Genomic DNA, 15811 nt, shown 5'->3' with positions numbered 1-15811 from the left:
CCGAATTTGAGTTGATGAAACAATACGCCTGCTGCCCTGCTACATAAGGTATTAACTCTGCGATTTTCATCGGACTGGTTTTGCAAACTACAGTTTGCCAGCAAAAAGGCCTTGCGACTGTATCGAACATCCACAATTTTATTTTGGAATGTGCAGTATTTTCCATCCATAGTCAGTGACCATGTTTGCACACTGTCAGCAGTTTCATAGACTGCCGGGAGCCTGGAGGCCGAACTGAGCAGTCAGCAGACCGACTATGATACAGACTGGGATTTTGGTGGCAGATCCTTGACCTGGAGTGAACAAACGTCCTAACATCTTCTTCTGCCAAGGAATGATCTCGAGTGAATCTGAAGCTTGAATTTCATTTCCGACCCAGGAGAGAGCTAGTTCGCGGTGCCTCAACAGCAGGGCCGGCTCTATGTTTTTCGGGGCCCTTGGCCAAGTTGAAAAAAGGGCCCTTATAGGTAATATGTATGTACGCATATCCGATCATATTTTGTTATTCTGAGACGTATAACATATAAAAAATTGATAATCACGCAGACTATGTCATATCAGGAAAGGAAGACTAATAAAGTAGCAAAATATTAAATATGAGAAACAATATTCCCTGCTAGTTTGATTACCTTAAATAGATCCAAATTCTAATTCATAGACAATAATGCTTCAATTCTTCACGAAAAAACTTCTTCGGGTAACCGGACTTAGGTTTCGTCATTGTAACACCTAAATCCTAAAGCTGCAAAAAAATCAATAGATCAATACGACTAGAAAGATGATAAAACTGAAAAGATAAATACGTTTATGCCAAGAAAGCAAGAAAATCAACCGTACCAAAAAAATCAAGACGGGAATCACGGAATCAAGGATTAAAGGACCACCTGATTGCAGCAGCCGGCGGCCGGCCGGCCGGGCGTCCGTGCGAGTCTTCGAGAGACAGAGAGAGCAGCAGGCGGAGGCGGACGAGCCCCCGAGGCGACCAGGACCAGACGCAGATGCCGAGATGCGATTCAATCGATCGAATCGATCGATGTAGTATGCCAGGCATCGTGCCTTTTCCTCTCCCGTAGTTGGGCTGGGCCTGTACTGATTCATTTTTTTTCAGCAAAATAGATGTATAGTCTTATATGTATCTGATGATGCCCCCCCTCCCCAGACCGGGGCCCTTGGCCCAGGCCAAGGTGGCCTACCCCCAGAGCCGGCCCTGCTCAACAGTCAAAGTGCCTCTGAACGTGAACCGTGAAGTGTTCATGCTGATAACTGGTCAGTTTTTTTTTTTGTAGTTATCATGTTACATTTTTTCATATATACTTGCAATTCGTTTGTTGTTTTGAACTTGTGAATCTAAAATAAAATTCCCGATGAAATAAAACTAATGTATGCATTGTAATCGCATTTTAGCTGAGGAGAACTCGTGGAAAATGCAATGGACTACACCTCACAAGAAGCTGCTACCAATGAAGCTGCATGTATTGTTATGCTGCAATTGGCCATCACGTTCAGCTCTCCAAGTTCTCTGCTGGCTTGTGGCCTCTGATATCGTGTAAGGTGAAGCTGAGAGGGATCACGACAGCCGCTGATATGGTGTAAGGTGAAGCTGAGAGGGATCACGGCATTTCTCCACTGTGAATGGAGGAGGAATGCATTGATCTCAGGGCTTCGTATAATGGAGGGTAGTAGCAAGCTGCACCGCTACTCAGAAGGAATTCACAAGTTGCAATTGTTGGCCCCGATAAAAATCGCTTCTTAGGAAACAGCATGGAATGGAATGCCTGATGAGAACACCTACAATTTTTAATACAGACTTCCTTTGTTTTCTAGTAGTACTCTGTTCTTCCAGAGATGCTTAGTTCCTCTCTGTTTGTTGCTGCCACTACGCTTGTGCCTGTTTGTAATAAAAGAATGAGGATTGCATATGTTGTTATCTGAGTTCCGCAAATTTAAAGATTTGTTTGAATTCTCTCCACTCCAGAACGGCAGGGAACGCTCTGACTCCATGGAGTCAGCAGCGTGGAGCAGAGCAGAGAATACAGACTTGCTCTGTTTCTAGCACTCTGTTTCCTTGAAGAAGATTAATTCCTCTCAAATTCTTGCTGCCACTATGCCTGTGCTTGTTTGTACACGATGAATGATGATTTCCTTTGATTTGTATGATTCCATCTGATTTCTCGCGATCTTCGTTGCACTTTCTTTCATTCACACCGCCAACTATTTATCTCAGTGTCTGTAAGATGTTGCATTCCTATTTACTTGCTGGACATGTACACAGTATCATATACTCTCTGTGATACAAAATAAGTGTCGTTGTCTTAGTTCAAATTTGAACTAAAACCATGACACTTATTTTCGATCAGAGGTAGTATACAAGTTTTACAGTAGTTGGGCTTTTTTGGAGGACGAGGCCGACGACGGTGAATTGCTTCCTCTCGCCGGGCACGTCGGAGCCAGTGAAGGGGACGAGGACGACGACTTGACCTCGATCTACATTGACTTGACGTGGTTCTGGTCGTGGACGTGATCGGTTGAAAGCACATTATATTTCCCTGGACCATTATGCCCTTCTCGGATTAAACAAATTAAATTTAATCATTGTTAATCCCGCACCAGATCGGATGGCTAAAAAAACCAGAGGGGTCGGTACTGGGTAGTACCGAAAGTACTACGCCAATCACCGTAAAAGAGCTTGAGGGAGTAACATAGAGTTTCCCAGGCAGCTGCAGGTGAATGTTTTTTTACAGTCTTGCTAAGTCTCAGTCGATGCTATATTCGTGCGATCGTACATTGAGATCCATGCAAAATTTATTTTCAGTTTTTTTTCTTTTTATCTCTTGCGTGTTTTGTCACTTGACTAAGACTTGGTTAAATCTCAGTCGACTGAGACCTACCACACCATATTTTTATATCCATGGTTTTCTGCTTTGATTTTGCTTTTAGCTTTTATTTCCTCTGAAAATAAAAAGCATCACACTTTGTTTCTGAAAACTAGACCACAACAGTATGATATGCACTATGAGTTGTTACTTTTCATCTCGAAACAGAACCAGTTCTTTATACTATCATTTTGGTGTCTTAGACTCTCACCATCCATTACCAATTGGGTTCCTCTTGCTGTTGGTTTTTTTATAATACGAGCACCCTTTTATTGCCACACCTTTACAGGAAATTATAATTTCTCAACCCGGGGAAAGCTGGAGCATGGCATGATCAAGCTCATGATGCAATTAGTGCGACTTATAGCGGCGCATTACCTGATTTCCGGCTGAAGGTTGTATAACAGAAAGGAGTCAACTGGAGGAAGGTATAAACAAATGGAAGTACTAGACTAGAGGTATGCATCGGCTAACCATCTGTAATTAAAAGAAAAGTTGATGAATCCATTTGACTAAACACATACCGTGGCAAATCAATTCAAGCTTTGTAACTAAGAAGGGAGTTAACCTGGCCTCAAACTAAGCATACTCGTTCATGCTTATTTGCTTTGCTTTAGACCATGGCATCCATGGATATGTGCCTTGCGTGGTGACGATGCAAAGGCTTCTCCTCTGCTCTACTTTTGTTTCCGAGACGCTTTTCAGCTTTGTTAAAGCACGATGCCTTGTTAAAGCATTCAGTTTTGTTAAAGCTGATGCCTTGTCGATCGTGTTCATAAGAATAACCCAGATTGCTTCGTGCCGTGCCGTGTCGGTCACCCAGTAGATGCACCTGCATAGCTAAGATAGATTTCCAAAGAATATTTAACAGATTTGCACCTAATAGCTATATATACATGGCAGAGGGCAACCTGCAAGATACACCAGCCAATCGATTTACATGAGTGTCCGACTTTCTCCGACCTACTCCACCATTAAACGACATGAAAGCAAAGACCTGGTGACATGGTGAAGGAGCTCAGTTTCTAGTTTCGGTACTTTGGACTTCTCTGCAATTTGCCCGGAATAGGAAGAGGCAGCCGATCGATTTTTCATGTACTGGTGTTTTGTCATTTCTTAACTCTCCGTTGTGCATGTTTAATTTGATTTCTAGTCTAGTACAATTAATCTCTATTTCTTTTACCAGCACCGAAAAGATCCAATCCAGCGAGCCAGCGTTGAATACTGTAGAGAGCTTCAAGAGCTTGTTGCGAAAGGGCGAGGAAATAAGATGGCGCTAAGCGTCGCGCGATCCCTGGTGGGAAGTGCCGTAAACAAGGCGGCCTCCGAGGCCATGGATGAGATGGCATTGCTCATGGGAGTGAGGAACGAAATATGGTAAGGATCAATTACTCGTTTCTCTTTGCAATTTTTTATTATCCATTGTATTCATCTTTTGCTGAGGCCTTAATTTGATGCTGCCCACTTCTTCTTTGAAAAGCATTTAACAAATATGCCAGAAATATGGTAAGACACACATAACCATGGGACAAATTAAACCGTGACCATCAATTTCATTTCTGATCTAATTAACAGGTACATCAAAGACCAGCTAAGAATAATGCAAGCTTTCTTGAGAACTGCTGAAAGAATGAAGGATAGAGATGAGCTTGTCAAAGTTTGGGCGGAGCAAGTGGAGGATCTATCCTATGACATTAAACATTGCTTGGACGAGTTCCAGGTTAATTTGGGACATCCAGGTTGCTTGCAACGGCTGACGAAGCTTAGAGACCGCCATGAAATTGCTGTGCAGATTCGCAGCCTGAAAGTAAGAGTTGGAGAAGTAAGCAACAGGATCAAACGCTATAGTCATTTGATGAAGCCCGTTACCCCTAGCAGCATGGAAGACAGGAGATTGTACAAGGATGAGGCCAATTCTGACATGGAAGTTATCCACAGTTATTCCCATAGTCTTGATGAAGAAGAACTTGTGGGCTTTTCAAAGCCTAAACAGGAGTTGATTATGCTGATGAATGTCAACGCCAAACATGGTCCAGCCAATGTGATATGTGTTGTTGGGAGTTGCTGGCATGTGTGGTGTAGGCAAGACTACTCATGCAACCAAGATCTATGAAAGTGATATTGCGAAGAAATTTTCTTCATGTGCTTGGATCACAATCTTGCAGTCATTTTGTAGGATTGAGCTTCTTAAAGATATGATTAAAAAAACTCTTCGGTGATGAAGCACTCAAGAAGCAACTTGAGGAAGGTGATGCGAGAAGACGACCTCGCCCGCTACCTGAGGACAGAGCTACTTGAGAAGAGGTACTTTGTTGTTCTTGATGACTTACGGAACATAGATGATTGGATTTGGATCAAATCTATTGTTTTTCCTCTTAGTAACAACGAAGGTAGGCGGATAATAGTAACGACACAAGATGTTGACTTAGCCGAGAAGTGTAATTTGGAATCTTCTAGATCACTTATCTACCGCGCGCCATCAATCCCTAGAAACAATTGATGCCATAAAGTTACTACTAAGGAAGATGAGGAGAAGTGAGGAAGACATGGAAAATGATAAGGACATGAGGGAAATAGTTATTAAGATCAGATTTGCTATTTCACATCTAGATGTGAGATACTATCTCACATCTAAGTCCTCTACTATTGTATTTGTTTTGTTTTTAAAAATAACGGACAGCCTGAGCTCGCGGGTGTCCGCGTTCGAGCGTACTGCGTGCGCTCGCGCAGCGTGAAGCCCCGCACTGGGCGTGGGTACAGCGTGGCAGCATGGGCTGGTCCATGTGTGTGGCAGCGCGGGCTGACTTTGTCTTTCTGTTTTTATTTTTTATTTTTTGTCTACTTTTTGAACTGTCTCGCTACAGCCGTTGTTGCATTTTGTGAGCTTCCTTATCTGTCTTTCATTTCTTTTTTCTCCCCGATGAGATGCTATGATGTGCACGTATCATATGCTGTGTGCATGCATCTCCTTTGTTCGTGTATATACATACGATCGTTCATGCATGTTTGTTTGTTTGTTGCCTTTTTTATTTGTGTTCATCTATGCAATGTGTCCATGGAACAGTAATTCATGTATCGAATTGCTAAAACTCATATAGATGAATTTTAGTGATGTCTCATCTAAGTTTCAGTCCGTTTGATCCGTCGCTTTAAATTTCATGCAATTCTTTGATCAGGGTTGTTTTGTCCCACGCGCTCGGTGTCACTCGTCCATTGTTCATTCTGCGGCCCATCGCACCGTGTGTCTTTTTTTGTTGGGCTGTTTTTTGTGGTATGTTTTTTTTCCTGTGTCGTAGTTGAAGAGATGCGTTGCTCATATAAAAAGACAAGCTGACCACTGGCTCATCAATTCGGTTCTTCGCTCTCTCTTTCTCTCTATCCCATTCCTCTTTGTCTTTGGAGCAGAGGCGACCCATGGATTAATCTGCTTGTAAACACTATAATGACGGGCAACAACCCATTTTTTGTTTTTGTTTGCAAGTCTAACCCTAATATGTAAGAAGCCCGTCTCTTTTTATTTTTCTTGTCCTAGTTGCATGTCGATCACAGACATGCAACTGGGTCCAACCGACTTTGGTCTCTGCTGCAAGTGTATTCCCGATATGCAACTGGGTCGGCCTATTTATTTTCTTGTCCTAGATGCAAGTCGACAATCGACATGCAAACTCGAGCCCATATCTTTTATTTTTCTTGTTGCGGTTGCTAGTCAACCACAGACATGCAACTAGGCCTGACACATTTTTAGATTATGTTGCAAGTGCACCCGTGTCATGCAACTGGGCACGCCTCATTTTTTTGTCCCAGTTGCAAGTCAACCATCGACATGCAACTAAGGTCCAACCCATTTTTGTTCTATAGTTACATGTTGACCATCGACATGCATCTGGAGATCCAATCCTTTTTTTGTCTGCAAATTCACCCTTGACAAGCAACTAGGTGGATCAACCAATTTTCCCCAATTGCAAGTCCACCATTGGTACATAACTGGGCCCGATCAATTTTTTGCCCCAGTTGCAAGTCCACCCTTGACATGCAATTGGGTTTGGCCCATTTTCGTCTCAGTTGCAAGTACACCCTTGACACGTAACTGGAGGACCTCACCCTTCACTCGCAATTGGGGTATTTTTGTAGTTTTAGTTGTCCGAGTTGCAAGTACACCATCGACTCGCAATTGGGATTGTAGTAGTGCAGCTTCCTCAATTGCAAGTCCATCCTCACTCACAACTAGGGTCTTGTGCTAGTTGTAGTTGCCCTAGTTGCAATTCCACCATCGACTCGCAACTGTTTTTTTTTGTAATTGTAGTTACCTAGTTGCAAGCCCACCATCGACTTGCAACTAGTTTTTTTTAGTTTGAGTTGCTCCAGTTGCAAGTGCACCATCGACTTGCAAGTGGGGGCTTGTACTAGTGTAGTTGCACCAGTTGCAAGTCCAACCTCGACTTGCAACTGTGGGCTTTGTAGTAGTGTAGTTGCCCCAGTTGCAAGTCCAACCTCGACTTGTAACTGGGGGCTTTGTAGTAGTGTATAAGTTGCCCCAGTTGCAAGTACAACCTCGACTCGCTACTGGGGGATTTGTAGTAGTGTAGTTTCCCTAGTTACAAGTTCACCTTCGACTCGCAACTAGGTATTTTTGTAGTTGTAATTTCTCTAGTTGCAAGTCCTCTCTCGACTCGCAATTGGGGGGCTTTGTACTCGTGTAGTTGCCCCAGTTGCAAGTCCACGCTCGACTCGCAACTGGGGGCTTTGTTTAGGCGTAGTTGTCCCAGTTGCAAGTCCACCACCGACTCGCAAATGAGCGGTTTTTTGTAGTTGTAGTTTGCCCCAGTTGCAAGTCCACCCTTGACTCACAATTGGGGGCTTTGTAGTATAGCCGCCCATGTTGCAAGTCACTGTTTCGAGTTGTGTTCATCTATGCAACGTGTCCACAGAACCGTAAACCATGTATCAGAATTGCTATAACTCATATAGAAGAGTTTTAGTGATGTCTCATCTAAGATTTAGTTTAATTGATCGGCACTATAAATTTGAAGCAATTCTTTGATCGGGGTTGTTTTGCCCCGCGCTTCTGGCGTCACTCATCTGTTTTCCATTTCTGTTGCCCACCGCACACGTCTTTTTTGGTGGGCTATTTTTTGTGGCCTGTTTTTTTTGTGTTGTAGTTGAAGAGTTGCAAGCCCACCCTCGACTCGCAACTGGAGCCTATGTTTTTGTTTTATTCATAGTTGCAAGTCCACTCCCGACTCGCAACTAGGCCCATAGTTGGTTCCTCTCAGTTGCAAGTCGAACCTTGAGTCACAACTGGGCTCGTAGTTTCGTAGTTGTACCAGTTCATGTGTCCACCCTCGACTCGCAAATGGGCTCGTAGTTGTCCCACTTGCAAGTCCACTATTGAATCGCAACTGGGCATCTGTTTTGTTTTTCATCCCAGTTGCAATTTCACCCTTGAGTCGCAGTTGGGCTTGTAGTTTGTTATTATCCCAGTTGCAAGTCCACTCCCGACTCGCAAATGGTATCATATTTTTTTGTTATTGTCCGAGTTGCAAGTCTGCTCTTGACTCGCAACTAGACTAGTATTTTGTTTTCATCCCAGTTGCAAGTGCAGCCTTGACTCACATTTGGGCTCGTAGTTTCGTAGTTGTCCCAGTTGCAAGTCCACTCTCAACTCGCAATTTGGACCATAGTTTTGTTGTTGTCCAGTTGCAGGTTCACCCTCTGACTCACAACTAGGATGTTTTGTTTTCATTGCAGTTGCAAGTCCACCCTTGACTCGCAAATGGTATTGTATTTTTATGCAGTTGTCCTAGTTGCAAGTCCACCCTCGACTCACAACTATGCCCATAGTTTGTTTTTCATCCCAGTTGCAGGTACATCCCTGACTTGCAACTAGGAATGTAGTTTGTTCTTCATACCAATTTTAAGTCCACCCTCCACTCGCAACTAGGCTCGTAGTTGTTCCAGTTACAAGTCTGTCATGGAAGCGCAACTAGTCTCGTAGTTTTGCATAGTTCTCCTAGTTTCAATTCTACCCTCAACTTGCAACATGGCATGCATTTTGTTTTTCATCCCCAGTGCATCTCCACGCTTGACTCGTAAATGGGATCGAAGTTATTTTTTCCGCCTCTTTGCAAGTCAACCCTCGGCTTAAAACTAGCACCGACCATTTTTTTGTTCTCTGCTCCTAGTTGCAAGCCCGCCCTCTACTTGTAATAAGGCTTTTTTTGACCTTTTTTATTTGTTGCCTTAGTTTTTGCTTGCAAGCCATCACTTCTTATTCTTCGCCCGAGTTGCGAGTCCACCACCGACTTGCAATTAGGCTCAAAGTTTTTTTGACGCAATTACAAATTCACATCGACCTCCAATGGTTGAGCAACCAATTTTTATCCTAGTTACAACTCCATGCCCGATACGCAACTTGGGCCCGGCCCATTTTTGTCTGAGTTGCAAGTCCACACTCGACACGCAGCTGGGCCCGACCCATTTTTATCTTAGTTGCAAGTCCCCTCTCAACATGCAACTGCATGCCCGCAACGAGATTTTGATTAGTAGTAGGAGGAGGGGTTGTCAGCCAGTTTCATCTCCACATTTAAAAAATATTCCATGGTATTTTGTCATTTTTCTATTTTTTATAGAGTTATGAACATTTTCCAAAATTATGATTTTTTAATTCATGTTGTAGTTTAGAAAAATAATCATGATCTTGTTTCCAAATTCGTAGACATTTTTTTATTTTTAAAATATTTTTACTTTCCTTTTATCATTATCTTATTTCATTTTTATTTTCATAATTTTATTTTTTAGTTTTTCCTTTTGATTGTCAGTTTTTTTACTCAACGCTTACTTAAAAATGTTCATAGTCTATTTTTCAAAAGTATCCATCATGTTTTAAAATGTACATCACATTTTTTTAGATATGTTCAAAGCATACTAAAAGATGGTCACCACGCATTAAAATATATTCACCGTGTTATATGAAATGTTTGTTGCATTTTAAGAACATTTCATGATGTTTTGCAAGTCTTTCATCGTGTGTTTCAATAAACATTCACCACAGTTTGAAAAATGTATATTGCATATTTATAATATGCTCAATTTTTTTACTTTATAAAAATGTTGATCATATTTTTCGAAAAAAATTCACATCATCCTAGAAAAACTTTCACTTCGTTCTACAATTTATTCACCAATCTTTTTTTAGAAGAAAATGCTTACTCTGTCATTCAAGTGCTTGTTACCATGTTAAGTGATCTAGTATTGGACGTGTGTGTGCATTGAGAAAAGAAGTAAACGCACTAGTACATCGCTGGCACAAAATCCTGTACCACACCGAGTCACTGTGGCACTGTGAATCAGATCGCACCATGCATCAGCGACTCGCGCAGCCTAGCAGGGCAGAAAATTGATTTTACTCTAGCCTGGTTTGTGCATGCGTGCACCAACAAGCGGTCTGCAGTTCGAATCTTAGCATTCGCGGCGCATTCTTGTTCTGCGGATTTTTGCACCGTGGGCAAACAAAAAAAACAACGAGAAACGATAGAAAACAAACAAACAATATAATTTGTGAGACTTTTTTTATATGATGTAGGATGATGTCATCTTAGATGTGAGATATTATCTCACATCTAGATGTGATATAGTCAGACCTTAAAACATCTAATAATGTTTACCATGCAAACAAAAGACTTGATCGTTGGGGTGTCTTAAGAGAGCTCTTACATATAGGGAACTGTATCTGTTGTACAACTAGATGAAATTGACGCAAAGAATAAGCTAGAATTTTCCATAGAAACTAAAACATGCTGGAAACAGAATGCTTGCATTTCCAAGATATACATGCGCCATGGTGGAGACTCCGAGGCCAGTGCCAGGTAGAGATGAAGATCAGAGTCAGGGAAACGACCACCTACTAGCATCATCAGCCTGAATTGTACGTGTACAACATGACATCTCGTTACAAGACAGAGAGATTAAGTGTAAAAAAAATCAACAACACACAATCTGTGTGTCTTTTATATGAAGATGAGATAGGGGAAAACAAATGCATACAGTAGAAATTAAAATCTCATTTAATAGTGTCTACTGCTGAATGAAAGAGAAGTTAGCTGACCTCATAATGCTCTTCGTTCGCAGGAGGATGACCATCTGCGACGAGCTCTCTCCCACTGCTGTAGGCCATGGAAGTGGAGATGATCCCTCCGTTGCTTGCACCAGTACTCATACTGATTTTTAGAAGGAAATGCCACTGTGATGTTCGGCCGTATGGAGAAAGCATCTGGCCTCTCTTGGAGTTGGGTCCCATCTTGTAACTGTCGACATTGGGATGGACAATGCAGGTTGGTGGTGTTCCTGGGTGCCCAGCTGAATCCGAATGCACTACACAGAGCACTAGCTTATTTCGACAACCTGAGATGTGAAACCTGAGATGCTACAAACAGGGGTACATGCAAAATATATGTGTTCACAAACTGAATACAGTGTGACTGAGATCATGCTTGCGTTATATATAAGCATGCACAGCTTTAAAATGCTTGAGCACAAACTGAACAGACCAAGCTACCTAGAAATCGAGCCAACCCAAGAAAAGGAAATAGTGCAATATTTGAGCTGTACCAGTAGGAGGCGATTCAGTCAGCACGAGTTGTAAGTGTAAAGCACATCATCTTGGCTGTTACGCACAAAAAGGAAAACAGAGTACAGACTAATTAGCACATCGCACTCCATAGCTGCTACTAGTTGAACGAAAGAGAAGCAATTAGCTGAGCTGACCTGATGTTTGCCGTCGCCATGCCCACCGCTTGTGACCGTGAGTTCTCTCCTGCACCTGCAGGCTCAGGACGGAGAGATGAGGATTCCCCCGTTGCTTCTCCCAATTGGGCGACGGTGCCTCCCAGGTCGTGGTGGCTCCGTTCCTTGGACAGTCGCAGCACGGGACTGTTGGGGTGTGCGTCCACTTCACTTTCCAGCATAGCAAGCTTCGCCACTTGACCACACATACCAAGTGAGATCTGCTTGAGCTTTGGAAGCTGGTTGACTCCAATAATTCCTGATGCCAAATAGCACGCAGTGATATCTATCATTGCCAGCTGGGGTGAGGCGCCGTCCTCAAATTTCAACTCTCTCAGTCCCGCCAGATCATAAATATCAAGCTTCTTGAGATTTGGGAATGCTCCCGTTTTGAACACCAACTTCTCCCCAATATAAGAGTTGTATCTAAGACGAAGCTCACTACCGGAATAATTGGCTACCCCGACGGCCTATTATATGCCGACGGCCTTTTGTCGGGGCCGTCGGCATAGACGGAGCTATGCTGACGGCCTAGGGAAAGCTGTAGGCATAGAAAGGTCGTCGGCATACCTCAGACTATGCCGACGGCAGCCGTAGGCATAGAAAGGCCGTCGGCATATCTCCGACTACACCGACGGCAACCGTCGGTGACGTGTGGCCGTCGGCATATAGGTGGCCCTGGTGGCCCGGCCTCAGACGGCAGCCTAATGCTGTCAAATCTATGCCGACGGCCCTCACGACGGCCGTCGGCATATGTTTTATCTGGTTTTTTTCAGGAACTGCCACATGGCAATACTATGCCGACGGTCTTGCCATAGGCATATATATTATCTGTTTTTTATCTTTTAAATTGTTTTTATTTTAAAAATGATTAATTTAAATCTGTTTTTTATGTATTATAAGCGCCAAAAATGTTTCTGTGTTACAAAAAATAAGTATGTGATTCTGAAAAAATAAACATTGTAAAACACATTTGTGTAAATAAAAAAACATATGTTGCATTTTAAAAATGTTCAGGCATTTCGAAATATTGTTAATAACATTTTGTTCTTCGCGGTTTGTTCTTCGCGTGTCTACGAGTGTGGTCGGTGGCCTTCAGGGGCTAGCTATGCCACCAAATCTTGTGATGGGTCCTCTTACATGCCACAAAGTGTGGTGGCAACTTCAAACACCTAGCGCGGGGCTCCGAAGTGTGACCCCCTTCACGGACGGCGCTACCGCCGACACTTGGAGGGGGGAAACGTCTCCGTCGGGTTGACGTAGAGGGAATCTTGTGGCGGGTAGGGCCCGGACCTTGTTCTAGAGTCTTCACATGGGCTGACCCCATCACAACGAGGTGGAGAAGTCCATTGGTCAAAGGGCTTCTTTGCATATCTACAATGTGACATTGGCTGACAGTGGACCCTGGCCACGCTGGCATGCCACATAGGCCATAGATACATCTGCATATGTACAGATTGTTCTTCGTGTGTCTACGGGTGTGGTCGGTGAGCTATGCCACCAAATCTTGTGATGGCTCCTATTACATGCCATGAAGTGTGGTGGCAACTTCAAACACCTAGCGCGGGGCTCGGGGGTGTGGTGCCATGCATATCTCCAATTTCTTGCATTGAAACCCTATGGGTGCACTAAATGTCTCAAATATTGCAAGCGGGCCCGAAAAATGCCATATCCTGGCACATGTCATGCAATGGCCCCCTCTGAGAGCACGAGAACTTTTGAGGTCAACAGAGCAACGGGCAACACACTTCCTTCACAAACCGGACACGTTCTCTCTCGATAGCCAGATACTACCTCGAAGATGGTGTAGTTTACAAGCGACCTCCAGTCAATCTTCTGCAAAACATGCTCAAAATTTCACCACACCCTACAAGGACCATACGACGACACTGTGCCAGGTCCCGAGTATTTCCAGCATCATGTGATTTTTGTTTGATTTTAACGGCTGGATCCGACATGCCGCCGAGGTACATTCGCCTCCCTGTGGTGGGGCATGCCCCTCCTTGGGTTGCACTAGGCCTACACATACCTCAAAGACATCATATATGATTTGACAAACCACCTCTGGACATCATTTCAGGTGGCCGCCGTGCAGATCTGCAATTTCCCGCATTGAAACCCTACGGATGCAGTAAATGTCTCAAATATTGCAGGTGGGCCCGAAATGCCATGTCCTGGCACGTGTCATGCAATGGCCCCCTTTGAGAGCACGAGAAGTTTTGAGGTCAACGGAGCAACGGGCAACGCACTTCCTTCACGAATCGGACACGTTCTCTCTCAATAGCCAGATACTACCTCGGAGATGGTGTAGTTTACAAGCGACCTCCGGTCAGGCTTCTGCGAAACGTGCTCAAAATTTCACCACACTCTACAAGGGCCATATGACGACACCGTGCCAGGTCCCGAGTACTTCCTGCATCGTGTGATTTTTATTCGATTTTAATAGCTGGATCCGGCATGCCGCCGAGGTACATTCGCCTCCCTGTGGTGGGGTCTGCCCCTCCTTGGGTTGCACTAGGCCTACACATACCGCAAAGACATCATATATGATTTGACAAAACCACTTCTGGACATCATTTCAGGTGGCCGCCGTGCAGATCTGCAATTTTCCGCATAGTCGTCATACCGAACACACCATTCGCCGATCCATTCCCTCCCCACCTCACCTCACCATCTCCTCCTCGCCGCCCTCCTCTCCCCTCACGGATCGTCGTCGATCGGTCCAAGATGGTAGAAGAAATTAGAAGAAAAAAAAAGAGAAAGAACACAATTGTATGAGATTGGTTCCTATTGGTGGAAACATTTGTGCCACGGATCGATGACGAGGCGGCGGCCATGCGCTCCCACACCCGCGACCAGGCCATGGCCTCGGCAGACGAAGCTGCTCGAGTTCGGCGCCTCCCCTCTCCTCTGTGTGGTTCCCGGAGAGGACAGGGCCGAGTGGTTAAAAAGACATTACAAATCCATATGAAATAATAATACATTAAAAAACATAAAAAAGAAAAATTATAACTATAAAAGACATTAAAAAATCTATATGAAATAAAAAACATAAAGAAGGAAAAATATAAACTATTAAAACACAGCCCACGCATAACTGTATTAACTTCTTAATTTTTTTGAAAATGTAAACAAGGTCTAAAGAATATGAAATTTGGCGTGGTACAGCTTTATGAGTCCTAAAATGCATGAATTTTTTTTGAGAACATTTACTGTATTTTAACATGTTTATTTGGTCAACATTAGTAGGCTAAACAAACACAAAAAATTTCATGTGTTCCTATTGGCTGGAACCAGTGTCCCCTGGATCGATGACGTGGCGGGGCAGCCCACCACCACCACGCATCGCACACACCAGCTATCAACCCAGCCCACGTGCACGTACAGTCCAACCACTCCTCGATCTCTTTTTCTCCTCACAGAAGCGCAGCAGCAGCGCACGTACAGCGCCCTCAACGCCCCTCGCTGGACCCTGCCATGCATCTCACCTCCTCCTTCTCTTTCTGCCATCTTCCTCTATCTCCCTCTCTCCGTTCAGCACCGCCGGAGTAGCAGCGGCACCGCCGGAGAAGCAGCAGCGCTGGAGTTGCCGCGGCCTACAGTCTCCTCCCGCAGCCACCTCCTAGTCGGGGGCAGTAGTCAAGGCCCGCCGCACCACCAGCTGCGCCATCGAGCCCGTGCAGGCCGTCTGCCTCTCTCCCAAGATCTCGACGACCACGGTGGCGACCTCGACGACGACGCCGCGCGGACGACCTCCACGATGACCACGGGGGCGACTTGGGTTCTGGACGGATGCAAGGGACCTCTGCACATCCGCGGCTGCTGCTCCGGCCATGTCCGCAGTCGTCCTCTGTTGCTCCGACCATGCTGTACGTGGGACGCCGGACATGCTGTACGCCGGACGCTCGACACGCTGCTCGCCGGTCGCCAACCGGACGCTGTTTTTTTAATCAACTAAAAGCATATGAAGGAGGCGCCACGTGGCAGAGCTATGCCTACGGCAAAGCCGTCGGCATAGATTTCCATCTATGCCGACGGCTTTGCCGTAGGCATAGCCCTGCCGCCAGGAGAAGCCGGGGGACGACACGTGGCGCAGGTATGCCGACGGCTGGCTAGGCCGTCGGCATACCTGCGCCACGTGTCGTCCCCTGAATCGC

At 44.6% G+C, this 15811-nt stretch overlaps 1 pseudogene across 1 annotated transcript; it reads left to right on the top strand.

The window, feature by feature from the left end:
• Window positions 1-3772: 3772 nt before the first annotated feature.
• On the top strand, window positions 3773-5514 carry LOC147957229 (disease resistance protein RPM1-like; annotated as a pseudogene). Its single transcript, XR_015610704.1, has 3 exons — window positions 3773-3968; window positions 4060-4250; window positions 4449-5514. The product of XR_015610704.1 is annotated as a disease resistance protein RPM1-like (transcript).
• Window positions 5515-15811: the final 10297 nt, after the last annotated feature.

This window comes from Triticum urartu, chromosome 7A (genome assembly GCF_056163025.1).
Source record: "Triticum urartu cultivar PI428250 chromosome 7A, HENAU_Tu73, whole genome shotgun sequence".
NCBI lineage: Eukaryota > Viridiplantae > Streptophyta > Magnoliopsida > Poales > Poaceae > Triticum > Triticum urartu.
The sequence above is the reverse complement of the archived record's forward strand: the minus strand, read 5'-3'. Positions and strand labels throughout refer to the sequence as shown.